The following is a 19,552-nucleotide window of genomic DNA, read 5'->3' as shown; positions in this document are numbered from 1 at the left end:
TAAAAATCCCAAACAGTTGTATGATGGACTAAGAAAATATCAAATACAGCCAAACTACGCACAGAGGTGGGCAGGACTTATGTGACAGGATAAACAGGTGCCACACAGCACCTTCCCGACAAACCTGCTGGTTTTGAGACCAAACACTGTCTCTTGGTCTGAATCAGAAACTGCAATTTGATGTCTGAGCCTTTCCCCTCTGTTCTCACCCCAGCACTGGTGTCTAAGGGTGTCATGAGGTGCCTGAGTCACATTAACAGCTCAGTGTCACCCAAACTAATAGGTAGTGTCTGTCATAGCCAAATATTCCTACCAATTTCCTCGCACCTTGCCTGTCTGACCCCTTGGCAAGATGATTCAGCTCGCTAAACCATCCAGAGTATCGAGCCCTGTGTTTTTGGAGGGCTCCTGCCCTGCCCACGCTCGGAGCCACCCGGCAGCGGTGAGTGACATGTGCACAGCCAGTGGACCGGCTCCAAAACAAACACAGCGTGGCTAGGACATGACATATAAAAACCTAGACAAATAATACATACCTCAGGCACATTTTCCTACCTTTGTGGGATTAAAATCCCTCCCTGCGTGTCTAGCCTTCTGTTCTGAAGCGTGTTCCTCTGTGTGGGCAGGAGATCCCTCTAAAAAGTTATGAGAGAATTCCTGCCTCTTCCTCACTCACCTACCTTCTTCTCTTGAAAAGGTCTCCCCACACACAAATTTCCTGCCTTTCCTAAAAATACTTGGGAGTATAAAATACCTTTTTAATTTAAAAATCAGCCTCTCAGCCCTTTTGCCAGTGAGGGTCAATGAGGAGTGTCAGACAATGCGTGGCACCCTTACCTAAACCTCAGGCAGCCTCCAACACTTTGGTTACCCAACCCAGACAAATCCCCAAAGTTTAATGATGCTTTTTGTTGTCCTGTGCTAGGTGCAGATGTTTCTCTTCTCTTTACATTTCTATGGAGGGCACAGACAGCAGAGAAAAACAAGCCCCAGAACCCTGAAGAAGTTTGAACCAGACATGGCTGCGCACACACTTGTTACTGAGCTCTGCCAAGTGAGGCTTCCCAAATCATCACAGGAGGCTCATACCAGAAAACCTAACTGAAGTTTTATTTTATTAGGAACCATCATCCTTCTTCCCAGGTGGAAGTTTACATTTTCTGGGAATGTGCTAAGTCTCACACATATTGTTGTTATTGTGCGGCTTTCCCTTCCTCTCCCAGCTGCTAAGCCTTACATTCAGGTAATAAATATTATGGACTGATCAGAGTTAGCTAAAGCAGAGCATTAGAAAAACCTCATATAAACCTCCAGTGTCAGACATTTGTACTCACTGAAGGCCATTGAGAAAGACAGGCTTGGAAAAAGTGAGTAGAAAAGATGAATATACTGGATTTTATTAGTCTACACATACCAAGGAAGCACCAAAACACTGATTTCATGAGTATCTAAAAGCAGACATGCAGAAATAGCTCTGTGCTGAAGGATTCCCACAGATAGACAGACAAATACCTTATAAAAATACCAGCAATAAAACACAAGTGAAATGTCTGTGTTGAAACCACTCTTACTTAATGATGTGAGCTCAGTGTATGAGGGTAGTGGTAAAGTGATTCTCCTGTTTAAATCTAAACTGGAAGAGGTCTCTCCAACTTTAAAAAGCCTGAAGGACTCTTGGGGAGACTCAGATACTAACAGCTCACTAGAAATGTCACCACTAATTCTCTGCTGTGCTCAAGGCTTTAACTGACACTATCGATAAAGGATCAGAGATGACATTTATCCAAGTCACTTTTGTGGTTTAGTCATGGTTTTAGCAGTCAACATTCAGATTTCAAGCTATTTCTGATAAAGTTGAAGTTTTTTGGATTTGGATTTTGGGATAATATTCATAATAGAGCTGGGAACAGCTAAAACATGAATTTTAACTTCAAAGTCCATTCCCATTCTCCCTTTCCAAGCCAGTGCTGTTGAGGTTACAGCTACACTATGACTGTAGGAAAAGTTCAGGAGAGAAAGTTCTTTCTTCATCTCCCCTCTAGAAACATCAAAGAGCAGAGGTGACTTCGTGCTCCACAGTGTTTAACCACCAAACCTTTCCCGGGTGATTCAGAGCGATGACAAATGGGTGACAGGGCAGCTGGCACAGCACTGGGTACACCAGGAGCATCATTTCAGTGTCTGAACCAGCAGCACAGCTCACCACATCAGAGGGGAAGGACTCACTTGGGTTGCCCTCCCTGTGGGTCCACAAAGCCACACCAGGCTGTGCCCCCCACCTCAAACCAAGGTGACTGTGCTGCAGGCTCCCAGTTCAGTTCCTAGACATTCAGTTCCATACTTTTCCCAAATTTAAGAAGTGGAATTAGTGGTGCTGAAAGAAATTCATGATCCCAGCTGAACAATGCCAGGTACATAAATTCCTGTGGCAGCTGAAAAGAGAATCTCAGCACAGAGAGAGCACCGGGAGGTTCTAGTAATGTATTCAATTTCTCTCCATTCCCAGTTTGCATAGATTAGAGCTGAGGGAGTGAGGGACACAGCATCCTCCAGAATCTTGGAAAGGGTTCACCAGAGATACATCCCATCTCATAGAAATCGATGGTGTAACAGTGGACTGCATGCAAAACTGCAGAGACACAAGTTCTTCAGAATTTTACATCCTCTACAGGGCTGTTGTCTCCCACCTGGTGGGTTTGCCACAGCCCCCGGTGGCGCTGCCACAGGGCTGCTCTCTGTAGAGTTTCCACGGTGAAAACTCATATTTGGCTGTTGTATGAACGCTGGATGCAAATATCTGGAAACCCACCACGCTGCCACAAGCTCTTCGTTGCAAACACCACTGATTAAGTGGGATCCCTGCTCCCAGCTGGAGCAGAAGTGTTCTGGCTCTCCTGCAGGGAGCTGAGGGGTCTGGCTGGTGGGCTCCTTGCATGGAGCAGTCAGGTCCCACAGCAGCACTTGCTTCCACAGTAGTCTCTGGACACAGCTAAAAATGTGAGCTGTGTTTGGCTGGGGATTACTGTGTTGTTACTAGTTCCCCTGATAGCATCAACTCTGAAGTGTAGATATGGCCAAGGGGAATGCTTAAAGAATCCAGATGTTGTCCTCAGCTTTAGTGTGTTTTCCTTTCCTCAAAATACTACTATACATTTTCTGCAGTGACAGCTGTGACTCAGATACCTCAGCAGAGAAAGGAAAGATGAGGGTTTTTTGGTGTGTGCTTGTATTGTTCAGCTGAGTCCCTAAAACCATGAACAGAACACTTGGCCTTCAATATATCTTTTAATTATATTAATATACTGCACAGTACACAGCAGCCTCTTGCTGTCAAGAAGGCAACTTTTCTTAATAGTTATGCTACGAAGGAATATAAAGTGGAACAAAATACCTCTTGCCCTGCTTAAAACCTTTACAGAACACCATAATAAACTTTTCTACAGGATGTGACTCTGGCCTGGTTCAGACCATCTCTTCCCCACTACCTCTCTCCTTTAAGGCCAGAAATGAGGTTCCACATGGACAAGGGGTGTCGTAGGAAAAACAAACAGACTAGGAGGCATTTATATGAAAAGCACTTAAATAATCTAATCTCTGTAGCTAATTTAGGAACTCCTAGGGAAAGAGAAGGAAGAGATAAGGAATCTTAATGAGGTCAGGCCAAAAATCAACACATGATCGGCAATCAAACGCTTGCTGACTGCTGCCTGTTCATTATATGTGATGAGTTTGACAGTTTCTCAAGAGGGGAGACCATTACGAACATAGTAGAGACATTCCACTAAAAAACCCACTGAGCCACTACTAAAGACTTAGTCAACAGTAAAAGCCTGGTGTAGCATTGTTAGTCACAGCTAAAGTATTGCTAAGCAACCCTTTATCCTCCTTAGGACTGGATTAGCTTCATCACGGCAATCACCAACAGCCTCTGTCCCCGCTCGCAGCACTCGGTTTGAAGTGCTGTGCAATTTTCTTTGAAACTCAAGTGAGAGTTGCCACTCCAGCTCCCAGCTCCTGTTGAGGTGTCAGGGTCTGCACATTAGCAGGGAAGCCTGTCTGCAGCTCCAGTGGCTTCAGGAGCCGGGCTGCAGGACACCAACTCATTCATCTTAACCGATGAGCAATATTTATTCACCCTCACACTCTAATTCTTTGCTGATTGCATCAGCAGCTGATATCCCTCTCAGAACTGTTTTGAGAAAGCCCAGCCTTACTGGAAGCCAGACTAGATGCTGTCAGGATTTCCACTGGAGCTCTACTTAACTGCAGTAAAACACTGAAACCAGGGAGCTCCTGGGCACAGACCTCACTGGACTATTGCTCCCAGGTAACAGCTTAGTGCTAAGCATTGCTGCTATCTTCCATCTTTATTTTGTGCACCATTTGCACTAGTATCATCTCAGCAGGACCTCCAAAAGGTTTCTTCCATGGATATTGGTAATAATTCACTTAGCCAAGCGAGTTCCACTGGGTATTAGCTCAGCTGGTTCAGCCTCCCAGCAGCCTCCAAAGAAACACAAGAGTAATAAGGGACATGACCTCCCTCAACCTGGTCTGAAACCCAACATGATGAGGGGTCAGCTAGAGACAGCACCAGTAAAGTGATGCTCCAGAAAAGCCGAGGAGCCAAAGAAAAACAAGTCAAGTGTGTCTTGTAGGTCTTGCCTAGTGCTGCCACCCCTGTAGCCCTAGGTGTTGGAAAAACAGCATCCAGCAACCCATCCACTTTCCCAGACTATAGCCAGGAAGAGTGGGGAGTTCACAGACACCTTTCCTGCCTTTCTTTGCCTCTGTCTCCATTTCATTCTCAGACTTTCTGAGATACACTAACAATAGCCTCTCCTCAGCCTACATGTGCTTTAACAGAGGTACAGCCACTTCTTTACTGTGACATGTGTTTTGTCACCAACCAGATCCACAGCACAGGTTTAATGAGGATTCACTCATCTAGATGTCTACTTCAGTTGGTAAGATGATGATTTTTCCCATGAACTAGACTTATTTGTTCACTCCAGAAATTAAAGTCCATGTCTACAAGAGAGGTATTTGCTAACAGTAATTTTTGTAATAGAAAAATCCCAGTTAGGTGGTGAGAAATGTTGCTTTTCAGTGAAAGCAGCGTGACAGCTACAGAAATGCATTCTGATATTGTGCCTGTGCCAGAATGACCCTCTCAGAGCAGGAATGAAGGACCATATAAGCCAGAATTCATTATGTGTCACTTTTGGTTCAAGAAGAGCTCAAAAAATTGATGCCCTTTCCCAGAGGTACTTACAGCATCATCCCAAAAAGCACAGGCAGCAGCACAGCTCACATAGAGGAAAAGGTTCTGGGCCCTGGGCTGAGCCTAAATAGGGCCCAGGGCCCATGGTCAGGGTGGGGGTGAGGTCCCAGGTGAGGCTGTTCAGGCCAATTATGTTCACATGAGGCCCTGACAAATATACTTGATGATGATGTTAACTTTAAACCCAATGCATGATGCCAAACAAATTTATACCCGTGCAAGACCAAAGGCAGACAACAGTCACATATCAGGATCTCTGCCAAAATGATTCCATGAGAAAGTCCCATGGCTCTGCTAGACCACAGGACTCTAATGATGAGCAACCCCCTCCCAGATTACCTGGGATTATCAGCCCCCTGGGCTGGCAGCAGGCAGCAGAAGTGTCATCAAACTTCTGGGATTTTTTTTTACTAGTTCCTAAATTTCTCAGGTTAATGTCACCTTAGGAAAAACACATCACTCCTCCTAAAACCTGAGCATCCTTCAGTTGGTTTGATTTTCTCACATACCAGCTCCCCTGGGGCAGAGCTCAGGGGAGCAGAAATGCCTGGTTTTACGCAGTCAGATTTGAATATGTGCACAATAAATTTATTTTTCCTAAAATCCAGCATGTATAGACAGTGTAGCCCACCCTTCCTTCCACATCTTCCCTGTCTGGGGCCGAGTCTTCTTCCTTATCTTCAGCCAGCAGCTCTGACATTCTCCAGATATGCTCATGAGGTCAGGCAGAGACTTTTCGGCTAAGTACCCTCCTTATCCACAATGACTGCACGTAAAGGAGGTTGGGGACATCTTCCCATATTTGAACCAAAGGGAGAGTTTTATCTCTGTGGGAGCCCCAAAGACACAATACAAGTGTTTGCCTTGTGCTGCTCCGCTCCTTAACAAGGCCCTTACGTCTTTCAAGGGAACAGATTGCAGGGCTGTGCCAAAACTGGCAGCTTCCTGCAGAATTTGCAGGAGACAGCTTAAAACAGGTTGAAGGTGAAGAAGACACCCAGTGAAACGGAATGCTAAAACAGAGGACTGGGGAAAACTGTGTGCTAAAGGGATGGTTTTCAAACAGCACTGATTGCTAATTAAACCGCTCTTACTCTTTATCTTTTCTTTTTACAAGCTTGCTTCTCTCTGGTATAGAGACAATAAAGAACAAAGCAAAACGCTGATGTGCCAAACTGTGATCTCAGTGAAACTGGTGGAAACTCACATAAAACACTCCCTTAGGGGACTGGGAATTGTGGGGTTCGGAAAAGAGCCCCGGTCACACGAGTGGAGTTTCATTATTTGGTATGCGAGTTCATTATAAGCGGATTCAATTATATTTCATCAGTGAAGAGAAAATGGCCTTTTCATCCCATGTATCGAGTTGAGTTGAATGCTAAGCACATCTGACGCAGCTTTTGGAAAAAAACAAGACAAGAACAGTAGCCATGTGAAAAAAACAAACAAAATGACGAAGGCATCTCGGCGCCTCGGCGAGCTCTGTTTCTCACGGAGCCATCGGATAAAGAAGTGAATGAAGTACAGTAGCTTAACATGCACCACATGAGTGTGTGCGGTGCCACATTTGCTGATTTACTAACTCGTTTTGTTTGAGGGGCACTTGAAAGGCTTTGACATTTACAGCTCCGTAGGCAAATGTGAAAGGAAAGAATAGAAGCTGTATCTCCGAGCTCCCAGCTGCTGGTAAATGTCTGCTCAAAGCGCCAGCAATCCACATGAAATCAGGAGCCCTCTCAGCCCCCAGAGCTTCCCAGGTCTGCCTGCGAACGCTATTACAGCAAATACGTCAACAGTCAGTAGGGTTAAAAATGTAAATGGGCCTCTCAGCGAGATGTGAAGTCTCTCAATGGAAAGTTGTGATGCCTTTACCAAGTTTCCTATTCAAGCAACTGAGCAGGCTGGATGGAGAGAACAGCCCAGAGCCTGCGTTCAGCAGCCATGGATCAGTTACCGAGCACACACCGGGGTATCCTGAGATACTTAAGTCAAAGGGATTTGGGATGCTTTCCTGGGCTTTAATTGCGAGGACAGTTTTGTTTCTATGTGAGTCACGCAGCAGACAAATGTTTATTCTACCCTGTGCCTCCTGCCTCACAAGGGCCTCGCAGTTCTCAAGGACGTAGCACCCACACAGAGCACCAGGAGCAGGACCAGCCTCGGGAAGTTTCCAACGCTGTACTCAGCCGTGTCATTTCTCACAGATGTCGCTTTACATTTTTATTTGTCAAGCCTGAAAGCTTTTTGCCTCTCTAAATCGGTTGGTGGGACTCGCTTTTGATAGCGTGGGTGTGTTGAAGCTCTTCACTTCAGCCTTGGCATCCTTGGGGTGGATTCCTTGGTACAGCATCATTTTTCTACTCTGCTGTGTGATGCATCCCCTGTTTCCCTGCTGCTTGCTGACAGGAGAACTGTGAGGATCTGAAGTTGTCTGTACATCCAGTCACCCTCTGCCAGTTCATTCTGCATGCATCCATTAGGATTTTTCACCCATGGGAGGAGTAGCATGGTAAAGACTGAGGGAAGCAAGGGAAGGAGCAGGGTGGAGCAGGAGGTGAAACGAGATGGGGAAAAGGAAGAAGCAGAGATAGCAGTGGACTAAGAAAGCAGTGAATGAAGGCAAATACAATGATTAGGACCAGCAGGGAGTGACAGAAGGATGATGACAACTGTTTGCATGAGAGGAATGGGGTGGTGCTGATTCTGGTGATGTGTAGACCATGTGTGAAATACTCTTTACACATTTCTCATGGGGTCTTGTTCAGGTGGAAACCTGCATGGAGAGTACTTGCCTGCATTTGCTTTCCATGGAGACCCAAACACCTGGGAAGAGAGTAGAAAGCTGCATGCTTGGATGTAATGCACAATTAGAAAGCACTGCTGATACTGTAGTTTAGGCATGGTCTGTCTTAAATCCGCTCAGATGGACAAGGAATGGAAGGCAGCCCTACTCTCTGTCAAGCTAATTTGGAGAATTAATCTGAAAGCTGTTTTAAAGATGCTTTTAGAGGTCACTAATAATGTCCATTCTTCCAGCTACACTTTGTCCTATCCATCATCTCAGAGACTCATGTGGAAGACAAACTTCTAATGAAAGCATAGGTCAATTTACACCTCTCTTCCTGCAGGAAGAGCTCAGCTAAAACCACTCAGCTACAAAACTCATTCAGCCTCCCCTGGACTAGGCATTATTAAGATTCATTACTTTCTAAATTGACAGTCATGATCCCTACAAAATCAGTGTCAGAGGGATGCCACGGGACACACAGGCACGTGTCCACTGTCCTTTCCCTCATTCTGTGAAGAAGGGTTGCTGCATGCTGAAACAGCTGATCCCTGGTTTTTTAGCCTCATAATCTGGTCCCTGCCCTTCCTGTGTGCAGTGTCTCTGCAGAGGAAAATTCCCCTTAACTGCTAACTTTTGGTGAGAAGGCATCAAGGGGAAATTCATTCCCTTACTCAAGACTGCTGAAACAGTCCCCCCTGTTTCCCATTCTACTGAAAGAGGTCCCTGGGAAAGTCCATGGTTCTTGTAGTGCCAGGTGCAGCACTGGTCAGTTGTTACAGTGAAAAGTGTTACACAAAAGTGGGATATTTCATTTCTATTTCTATTTTCATTTCTATTTCTATTTTGATAATATTGTTTAGCAAATAAGGACAAATTTCCCAGAACTGTTTGCTGAAACACAAATCACACTTATCTTGGATGATTCTTAAAATATATTTGCTTTATTTCTTTCCATAGAGGTTCATATTTATCACACCTCACACTCAAAATATTTTCAAGTAAGGAACAATGCTGTCACTGTATTCTTCTGCAAACTGACACAAGGCAGTGGAAGGAAGGCTGCTTTCCTCATTTTCTCTTGCAGATGAATGGCTAATGCTGCTCTCATTCTGAGGATGCCTTTTGAAGCACACAGTTGACCACTGCCACCCACCATGCACAGATCAGTTCTGATTCCCTCCATGCACAGATCAGTCCCGAGGCTTTATGTTTCCTGGAAATCTGCATGGCATCTTTAGATTGGAGAGAAGGTCACCACCACATTCCTTGCCTCAGATGATGAGTTTCTAGGCTTGATTCATGTTGACTTCTGTCGAAAGGGAATATAAAATAGAATTGTAACTGGCCTGATAGAAAAAAATAAATTAAGTAAAACAAATCATTCTTTTCTTCTGCTCCGACGCTGGCAATAAACATCTCTGTAAGCTGTGAAATGCAAATGAGTCAGGGCTTTCACTCCCTGACAGCAGACATCACATCACCAGAGAGATGGCCTTGAGATCCCTGCCAGTCGCAGTCACAAGCCATCCCTATGGCAACTAAAGCAGAGTAACACTGGGAAAAGGCTTGTTTAATATGCTCTAGCAGCTGAAAATCAGAGAAAAGTCAGCACCACAGGAGCAGTCTGGATTCTGCAGATCACATCAAGGGCTTTGTCCCCCCCAGGCAAAAACTGCTACCAGGTGACAATTCATCTGAGCTGGGGAGACATATGACTGGATGCCCCACTGTCCTGGACCTTGATTATCTTGTCCTAGAATCTGATTACACCATAGAGTGACCTTAATCTGGCCCAGATATAAAGATTTCCTTCCCATGAAAACTAAAACACAGAGAAAAGCCTGGAACTTGGGCACTGAGCAGAGAACACACCCAGGCTGCGGAGCTGCCTGAGTGCTGAGAAAGCCATATTCCTCCTTCCAGGCATAAAACTGCTTCCAACATGTCCTTTTACAGTCTACTTTCCACCCCATAGATACAGGAATTTGCAGAACAATGTTAAAATGGTTCAGAATCTCAGAAGCTATTCCTGAGCTGGAAATGAGCACACAGGGGGACAAGCAGAGCAACCAAAATCTGTTCTGGGCTTCATGTCGATGCTGGAGGTTGCTGTCAGGAGAACTAGAAGAGTAGTCCCATCATGTGATGCCACCACTTTTCAGAGGACAAAAGTTTGACTTCTTTCCTCGTGCTTTCAAGCTCTTACAGACAGTAATTGCTCAATTGATTGCTTTTTCCATACCTCCACCCCAATATTGAACAAGAGACACCTGTAAGGAGCCACTGTTTTTTCAACATCTTCAACTTTCATTTTTCTATGAAAATTCCTCAGCAATAATCATAGAAAATGTGAGCATCATTAAAACAAAATAGGAGTAAGAGAGCAAAACTAACGTGTAAGAAGCAAAAGTGATGGACAAGAATTAATTAAACTCCCATAGGAAAACTGGTATTTGCTCTGAATATTCTAAATGGAGGTTTCAATAAGGTAGGAGCTTAAATTTTCCATTGTGTTTCAGTGTTAATAGTTATAAAAATGACAGTTGTATTAATAATAATTAATTATAACAGATATAACACTATAATGAATATAGATGTAATTAATATGTTTTATTATAATGCATTAATACATAACAATATAGTAAATATTAACATTGAATTGGCTATACAGAAGACATTTAGTTAGGAGGAAAAGCTCCTAAGGAAGAAGAAAAGGAAGAAAAAAGAAGAAAAAAGAAGAAAAAAAGGAAGAAAAAAAAAGAAGAAAAAAAGTAGTAGAAAAAAGGAAGAAAAAATTCCAGCCAGCTGAAGAATTTGTAGCAGTTGAAAATAAATCAGTGGGATGAGAAGTGATCACCACTTCTGCCCTGGAGCCTTCCCCTTGCTCACAGTTCAGCCCTGCTCTCTGCAAGCAGTAAGAAATCCCAGAGAAATTGTGACTGGCCAATAATGAGAACAGCCAAGAAGAAAGAACTGAGTCAGGTAAGGAGTCCAGACACCTTCCAAAAGGAAGTGGAGAACCAGTGTAAGTAATCTGCAGTGAATCACCCACCGGAGCCACCATGGAAAAAGAGTTTATTATCTGATAGCTGCGAGTGCTGGGGAGGGACTGGATCACCAGAGGACATCTGCATAGTGTTTTCATCAGCCTAACTGTGCCAACATTAACATCAGCCAACAGGAACTGAGCTCAGTGCACTGAATAAACTTGCCAGTATTAACCTGTTAAAGCTCTCTGAGCACTCGATGGAGCCAAGTCCTTCCTCAGCCCACCTGGAGCAGCATATGGCACCAGCGACCAGATTAATCCTTCTAATCCGTACATTGTGGCAACTGGTAATGAGATACGCAGTTTTCCGCTCTTTCTCATTCACCCCTTGTCAGCAGTGGTTTTCAGTCCCTGCTGCCCTGTGGAAGGCTTTGCTAAAGTTATTCCAGTCGCAGTTGTGACTTCATTTCCTCGCAGACTGGCGATTACCGTCGTGACGGGCAAACCCGCCGGCAGTGCCAGCTGAGGCTGAGCCTCCACAGGAGCTACACTGGATGTCCAGACTGAGGGCTGCACACCAGGACACCAACAGCAGGGCACCAGCAGATGAAATTCTGGAGATTTTTCCCAGTGCTGGGTCTATGGAGGCTCTCATTTTTCATGGGAGAGCCATGCCACCATGGTGGATTTTGTTTTGAGTATCGTAAGGTGCTTCCTTTGCTGGGGTCTGCCAATCCTCCTGTTGCAGTGAGCAGTGAAGGAGTGCTCACAGGGAACAGAGGATGGAATTAAGTTTTCCTGAACCTGTGGTTTTTCCTTTTCTAATTGTTGTTCTATAACAAATATAAAAGGTTTTTCTTCCAATAGCAGACCAGAGAGCTCTGCTGTAAGGTGAGGGCAAAGAAGCTCTGCTGTAGGGTGAGGCTTTTCCAGACTAATAAGTACTCCATGCATTGTATATTTGTTAAGATTCAGTTTGGTGGTGTCAAAGGTGCAGCCTGTGTGAGCCACACAACCATCATGGGAGAGCTTTGATCTGAGGACCAGCTGGGACCAGATTTGGTGCCTGGGACCAGCTTCATTGTCTGGGACATTAAGTAGAGAAGGAAGTTGACAAAGAGAAGAAGCAAATATTGAATACAATTTCACTGTCCTTCCCAGAGAAACAGCTTTCTCCTCCGTGGCCAGGACTGGCACAGGCAACTTCCTCCCTGATTCTTGGTTTTCTTGGCAAAAGCTGTTTATTTTGTTGCGTAATTTTTCTCCCGACGGGTCCAATCCCTGACTTGTTCCAAAAGTATTTGGCAACCTCTTCCTCATCACCCTTTTGGTTGCCTCTGTGTTCTGGGGCTGCTCATGGGGTGATGCATTGCTGCTGGGTGACATTTGCAGACACGCTACTGACAGGAATAGGGAGCCACAATGATTTCCTGAGGTGAAACTTCCCGCTAATCTGTGTGTGTCTGTGTTTGTGGATGTGTTGTTTCTTATTTTGCTTTGGCTTTCATGTGATGTCCCAGCTGTACCAAATTACATCATCGACACCCTGATATAAATTCCAGTTATTCCCTCTCCAGACAGTCCTGCTGCTCACATCTCAGGGCTGGGGCTGAGGAGTTTCTAATGGTCTCTCCCTGGATTGGGGTACTTGATCCAAGCCCATCATCTCTTGAAATCCCGGGTTATCTCTCAAGATAATTTTGTCAAACAGTGAGAATACAGAAGCAGCAGCATCTGGGCTGTATCTGCAGGTGACAAGTCTCACAGTTTATTTAATCCCTTTAAGTGACCCTTCAAGACACAATTTTCACTTTCCTTGAAAAAATGTTCTTGTAAAGGATATCTTCTATTTCTGACTTGACCAGGGTTCTGCTGAAACAAGGGTGGTGCTGTGGGAGGCTGAGATCACTTAACAATGGGCAAAAGCAAAGATTTTTTTTACATTGTCTGGTGTTCAGGGAAATGCAGAAAAGTTTGGATGTTCTTTGTGAGTAGTGCTGCTGAGCTGAAGAGCAATCCTGGAGCCTGTCTTCCACAGCAGCTAACCTATAAAAACACTTCAAACTGGAAGAAAGAATCATTTCCCAGCAGGAAAATAAGAGGTCTCTTTCAGAACTTGATGTGTGTATGTTTAAACGATAAATCATATATGCCATGTATTATATGTCTAATTTATTAAAAAATCTAACATGGGCAAAATTGGTACAAACAATGAAATTTTATTTTTTAATATTTGTAAATTGCAAAACTGATAAAACCCAGTTTCCAATGCTCTTCCACTTTGCCCCAGATCTCTTCCCGTTCAACCCCATTAATCCCCATGAATCCCCTTTTCTCAGCCACAAATCTGAGGAGCCCCTAAGGCTCACTCCAACACACAAATTAAATCACACAGAAATCAGAAGTCACCTCCTTGATGAACTCTCTAGCTGAGATATTCATGCAATTACATACAAAGTGTATTAGGAAAGCCAGAAGAAGGGCAGTTTGGGAAAGCCAGAATAGAGATGCTTTAGGTTTATGTTGTTTGAGCACAGGATGGCTGCAATATTTTGAATGTCTATGAAACAGTTAAGTCCTAGAGAAAACACTGGGCTGGTGGCTGGACGTGGTGGAGGAAAAATGGAACAGAATTAGAAGTGGTACATTACCAGAGAGCATAAAACTATTGCCAGAAAAGGTATTGACTGAACTAAAGAATATGAACTACTGATGATCAGAGAGAGTAAGCTTGGATATAAGGTATGACATGGTGTGTATGGGAATTATCTTCATAGTCTTACCATGACTAAATGCACATGCACAGCCACTAACCCACCTTATTCTTCTTCAGTTATGCTGTCTCATGCAAAGCTGTCTGCATGTCGTGTGTGTCATGAAGAAAAAAACACAATAATAATAGTAATAGTAGTAGTAATAATAATAATTCCTTTTTTTTTCACATGCAGAGAGTTTGGTCCAGAATTAGGACAGTAAGTTGAGATGTTCTAGGTGATACTTAAGGTCCCTTCCAACCCAAGCTGTTCTGTGATTCTATGATTCCATGTTCAAGCCTGCCAGAGTGAGCCAGTGGTGATGTTATGAGGACTAAAAACTGCCTTGGATAAAAATATAAGCTGCATTTTACTGCATTGTTCCAGGAGCCAAGGCAGGCTGTGGGGGAAGCTGCAATGATCAAGTGCAAGCTAACAAGCTGTTGAATGAGAGCTGTTCCATGGCCATGCTCATTTGTAACTGTAGTGACACGGGGTTTATGGTCCTTGGAGGTACAGTGATTTTTGTATGGGAAGAGCCCATCAGCCTGGAACCAAGAGTCCAGAGAGCAGCAAACACTGCAGTGACAGCACTGACTGTTCTGAATAAAAATTACATTTTTGCTCTGGCTGCAGATCAAATTGTGGGTAGAAGTTCAGGTCGTTTCTTTTTATGTCTGAATAAGTCTTCCATTTCTAGCCAGCTGTTGGCCTTGCCATTTCCATGGAAGAGTTGCTAAGACAGAAATGTCTTCTGTAGCATATTTTAGACCTGCTGTCATTGCTGCCTCTGCAGTGTGTCACTTGCAGTCCATTGCTTCCATTTTTTCCTTCCCCATTCTGAGAGACTTTTCATAACAGAGATGAAGTGCTGGATTTGATGAGCCAAATCCATTTTCTTACAGACAGCAGTGTCATTATTGTCATCTGGTTCTGCTGAGTTCACTGCTGCATCAGTAGGAAAAAAAGAAAAATACATGTTTTCTTAATTTGATCTCTGTGTGGGATATTGTCTTATGAATTTAGGCCAATGAATTCTGCCCTTTTTCTGCAAGAAGAACTTGCAACGTTTACCCTTTATGATTCTTCTAAATGGAAATATCATGAAGGTAATATTCAAAACAAAGGAGTTACAAAAAAGCATGAAGCAAGTATAGATTTTTGTTAATGCTCTTAATTAGAGCCATAAAATCTCACAGTAGAACATTCCCATTTGAATGACTCACGTTATTAAGTACAGGACCGTGTGTTCCCATGGCTCAGAAACCTTAGTAAATATATCATTAATGGTCCACAGAGAGAGAATGGGTAGTTTGATGCTGGTGTTCTTATTTTTCAGCAGCTTAATATGTTAGTGATATAAGTGCCATTATTTTTCCGTAAATGTTGCTGTTGTCCCTGCCAGACGACGTTGTGTGATCAGAGATGCAAGGGGAAGGGATACACATGATTGCCCATGATTCGCATTAAGGTTGGCATTCCATAGTCTGTTAAAATCTAGGCCACATTATAGAAGGCTGAAAACCATGCATGTAACACATATTCTGTGATGGTAACAGGCAATCCAAGCAGAATCCTTTGCGTGAGTCTATCTATTAAAATCAAGCAATATTTTCTTGCCTTTTTAAAGTAACATGAAATATATCAGTGAACTAGAGTTGGTGCATTTATATTTAATAATTGTCAATGAATTTCCCTCATCTGGATTTCTCAAGTCTTCCCTTGAACCCATGTAAACCTTTAGCATTCACAGGTCCTGTAGCAAGGAGTTCAGTGGCATAATATCTGATGTGAAGAGCATTTATTTGGTTTAAACCTGGTATCTGCCAGCTTTGTGTGACACCCATTGCTCCTTAAAGTGAATATAATTTGAACAATCGGTTCTTATTTGCCTTCTATAAACCTCTACTGTAGTCCCTAGTCATTTCTTTTGGAGCCAAAGAGTCACAGTTTACATAATTATTCCATGTTTACATCAGAAATGGATGTAGGCACGAGCATATGTGCACACACTCTTCTGCTTATTAGTGCTGAAATTAATTGGGACATGAGGGATGCCTAAGAACTTGTGCCTCCGTGGCTGTAGTGATTTGGTATCCACAAGCACACATTCATTGGTGTGGGTTTAAGCTCCTGCAAGCTCTGTTATGCAAACCAGACTGAGAAAAGTGCAACAGCATCACTTATTTACAGCTGCCTTGGCAGCCCTGGGAGCAGCGTTTGGGGAAGCACCAACTCCTTCCCAGTCAGTAGGGCTGCTCTGTTGTAGGATGTGTGTTCCCTCCTGCTGTGTCACAATGTGAGAGAAAACAATCTAGAGAAGGAATAACACAAAGTTTTTAAACATCAATAATTGATGGGTAAAATGTGGAGTCATTATTTTTGTTAGTGATTGGTTTCTGGGCTCCACAGGGTCTTCTAAGTGAGGAACACACTGGACGTGCAATTAAATCTAAAAAGGGCATAGACTGTACCTGACAAATCAAGCTCAAGTACAGCTGTTCCACTGTGTTCCCATATATATATAAATATATATCAAGAACAGCTTTTGGCAAACGCAGCACAGACCAGACTTTCAAAGCAAGTACTGAAGTGGTTGGAAAAAAACCATTGTATTGGGAACTGCTGTATACTTAGTTCTAAAGGATTAAGGAAGACAGTGCAATCTGTGCTGCCCAAACTGTTCCATGGGAACACACACCTTGGGAAGGAGATGATGGGATATAGGTCAGCATCAGCAGTGTGTTCCTGGTGGGGACAAACACCATTGCTCTTTTCCTGCTCTCATGGAACAGGGAGAAGCAGTGCAGAGCTCTGTCAGCCTGTGCAGCCTGTGTGCCATAGTAAATATATGCTGATATTCCCATTCCAATGGAAGGATAAAGGCTCCCTGAATTAGGAAAGAACTTATTGGCAGCTGTAAATTTGGGTTCATGACTGAGCTGTGTCACAGCAACTCAACAGATCTCACAGCCCGAGGCTGATGAAAGACCTCTTTTTCCCAGTTGCCTTATGACTGTGTAAGTTAAAATAACTGCTTCCTATTCCTGTCACTGATGACCCACAGCTCCTGAAACAAGTGGGACCTCTCACCTCTCTTCACTGTTGACTGTGTCTGCTGTTGCCAAGCTCAGACTATTAGTCTGTCTTCTCTATTGAGACACTTCAGAGAAAGGAGAAGAACACAACAAAGTAGCTGCTAGCACAGAATAACTTTGCAATAACTGCTTCCTGACCCTGGTGAGCCTAGATGGGTTTGAGGTATCTGGCAGAAAATCTTGAGGGTCTGGAAGAACTATTGCTTCTGCACCATCTATTCCACATCCATCTCTTAGTAAAACTAGAATTTTGTAAGTAGTGTGCCCCACCACTGCCACTGGCAGTACATGGAGGTGAGAGCCATGGTACAGTGCTGGAGGTGAACTCCTGTTTCGTGGTACTTAAGAGTAGCTAATAATGAGGAAAAAACAATACTATGAACAAACCACCATCCATGGCAACATAGCCATTCACTCTTGAACTTCTCAAAATAGGAATAATTAATTTTTTCTTTGGTTTGGTTTTTTTTTTTTGTTTTGTTTTGTTGTATATTTTAAAAGTTTGTGCTGGCAGATATGGGTGTGTTCTGGCAATTAGTAATCAGTTGAGTCAGAGGTATTCAAGGGAGCTTGGAATGAAGCACCAGGATCTTCCTCTTTTATATTTAAGTTCTTGTATCGACTGTGTAATCTGAATTGCTTAGCACACAGCAACTTTGGCTTTTGGGGGCCATACCAAATAGATCCATGGAATTGTTTCAAAGGAAATGCTCCACTTCCATGGCATTATATTAGGAAAATAAGGCTACAAGGCTCTTCAAATGAGGGACTTATTCCAAGAGACCTTTGTGGATTCACACTTTCAGCTGAACTAATACCATAATTGCTCAAAGTGCTAGCAAAGCTAATGGCAATACTGCAGGTATCTAAGACCAATTTGAAGCACCCACTTTACTGTTTTGGGGATAAAGGATCTGCATCCTTGGGTAACTGAGAATTATGGAAATACATGGATCAAATCTGGGCTCAGGACTTAAATGTGGCATTGCACTTCACTGACCTGAATAAGGTAAAAGACAGGATGGACAAGGTCATCACTTGGCTCAAAGAGCCTACACAGTTCCTTACAGCCTTTATCATCCAGGCCTCCCTATCTTGCTCCATCTGCTCCATTCCAGTGATATTTTTAGCATGCATTCACTATACAGTTTTTCCAGTCTGGCTGCCTGACCCTTTGGACTCCTAACGTTGCAGCTGCAATGGAAGTGGTGCATGAGCAAAGACTGCCAGTGAAGTGGGATTTTTTTCCAGCTCCCAGAATAACCCCCAAATTTGACCAATCCTGTCCCCTTGGAACTGTTTTTAACGAGTCAAGCTGGGAGGTTTTTTTCTGTAAGGTTCTGTTAACCTAGAAATGGCTGCAACTCAGCTTTGAAGTTAACACTTCATTAAGATTAATTGGGGAAGTTCACACCTCTGCTGGGAGTTTGTCTAGCAGGCTGTGAGACAGGAGCGGGCTGATTTACACGCAGATGCCTGGCTTTGTAGCTGTAAAAGCGAGGGCAGTGACTGACTCAAAGAACAGTGCAAGAGCTGAAAAATGACCCTGCTTCCACAGCTGGACTCCTGCTCCTGAACTTACCACAGGGAACGGATGCTGATCACGACAGTCTTGAACTTGCACTGCAGATTCAGGTGCCAACCTCGGGGCACAAATGACTGGGGGTATATGATTAAACCTTACGTTGCTGGTGGTGCATAAACAGAGGTAAATTTTTCCATTTAGCTACTGCTGCCTGGTATGAGCTGGAGATCATTCACCACAAGGAGGAGAAGGGAAACAGGGCCCGCTCCTGCTGACACATGGGCTGTGACTGGTGCACTGTGTCATGGAGAGGTCTCCAGGAGGATGAGGGGGGAGGAGACCTGCGTAAATCTGTCTCTTCCCCTTGTGTCAGGCCACATGATGGGAAAGGAAGAACCCTGCAACATGCCAGATCCATCAGAACCAGGAAAGCTGATGCCCTTTTAGCCTCTTGAACTTGACTGTGTTAGGTTTAGAGGTGGAATCAATGATCTTATAGAATATTTTATGCTGGAAAAGACCTTTATGAGGCTGTGGCAGTGCAGGCAGGTGAGCTGCCAGCTCTGCTGGGAAGGCAGCAGCCCTCAACAGCAAGGTAACACATGACCTTGTTGTTTCCTCAGCCCTGTCTTCTTTCTCCTGGTGATTATTCTCTTGGATCAGTAAATAATCAATGGTTGTCTGAGGTCACATGGTCATTTCTTGATGACTTCTAGGAGACAGCCAACTAGAGCTGGGTAAAATAACCTCAAACAAATGGAGGCTTCGTCAACCCATTATCTCTTAAGAGGGAATTTTATACCTTTGGGATACACCTGATCAGCTATGACAGTGTAAGTGTTTGTGCTAAGCAGGTCAGACAGCTGTGACCAGTAATGTCTTTAAATCACCAGTTTTTCCTTCAGATCCCTCTGGTGGAACAGCACAGTGTTAATGATGTTTATACAAGCACTTGGGCAAAGCTGTGTGACGGAGCCCTTTTCCCTTGCCAAAGTGTGGAGGAACAGTATATCAAAGCTATGGTAGTGTTACTTACAGCAGAGTAAATAAGTCAGATCTTGCAGTATGTCAAGGTATTCAGAACAATTTGTGCCCAAAACCAATTTTCATTCCGA

This window comes from Myiozetetes cayanensis, unplaced genomic scaffold, assembly GCF_022539395.1.
Source record: "Myiozetetes cayanensis isolate MyiCay16 unplaced genomic scaffold, myiCay2020 scf13, whole genome shotgun sequence".
NCBI lineage: Eukaryota > Metazoa > Chordata > Aves > Passeriformes > Tyrannidae > Myiozetetes > Myiozetetes cayanensis.
Note: the sequence above shows the minus strand (reverse complement) of the source record.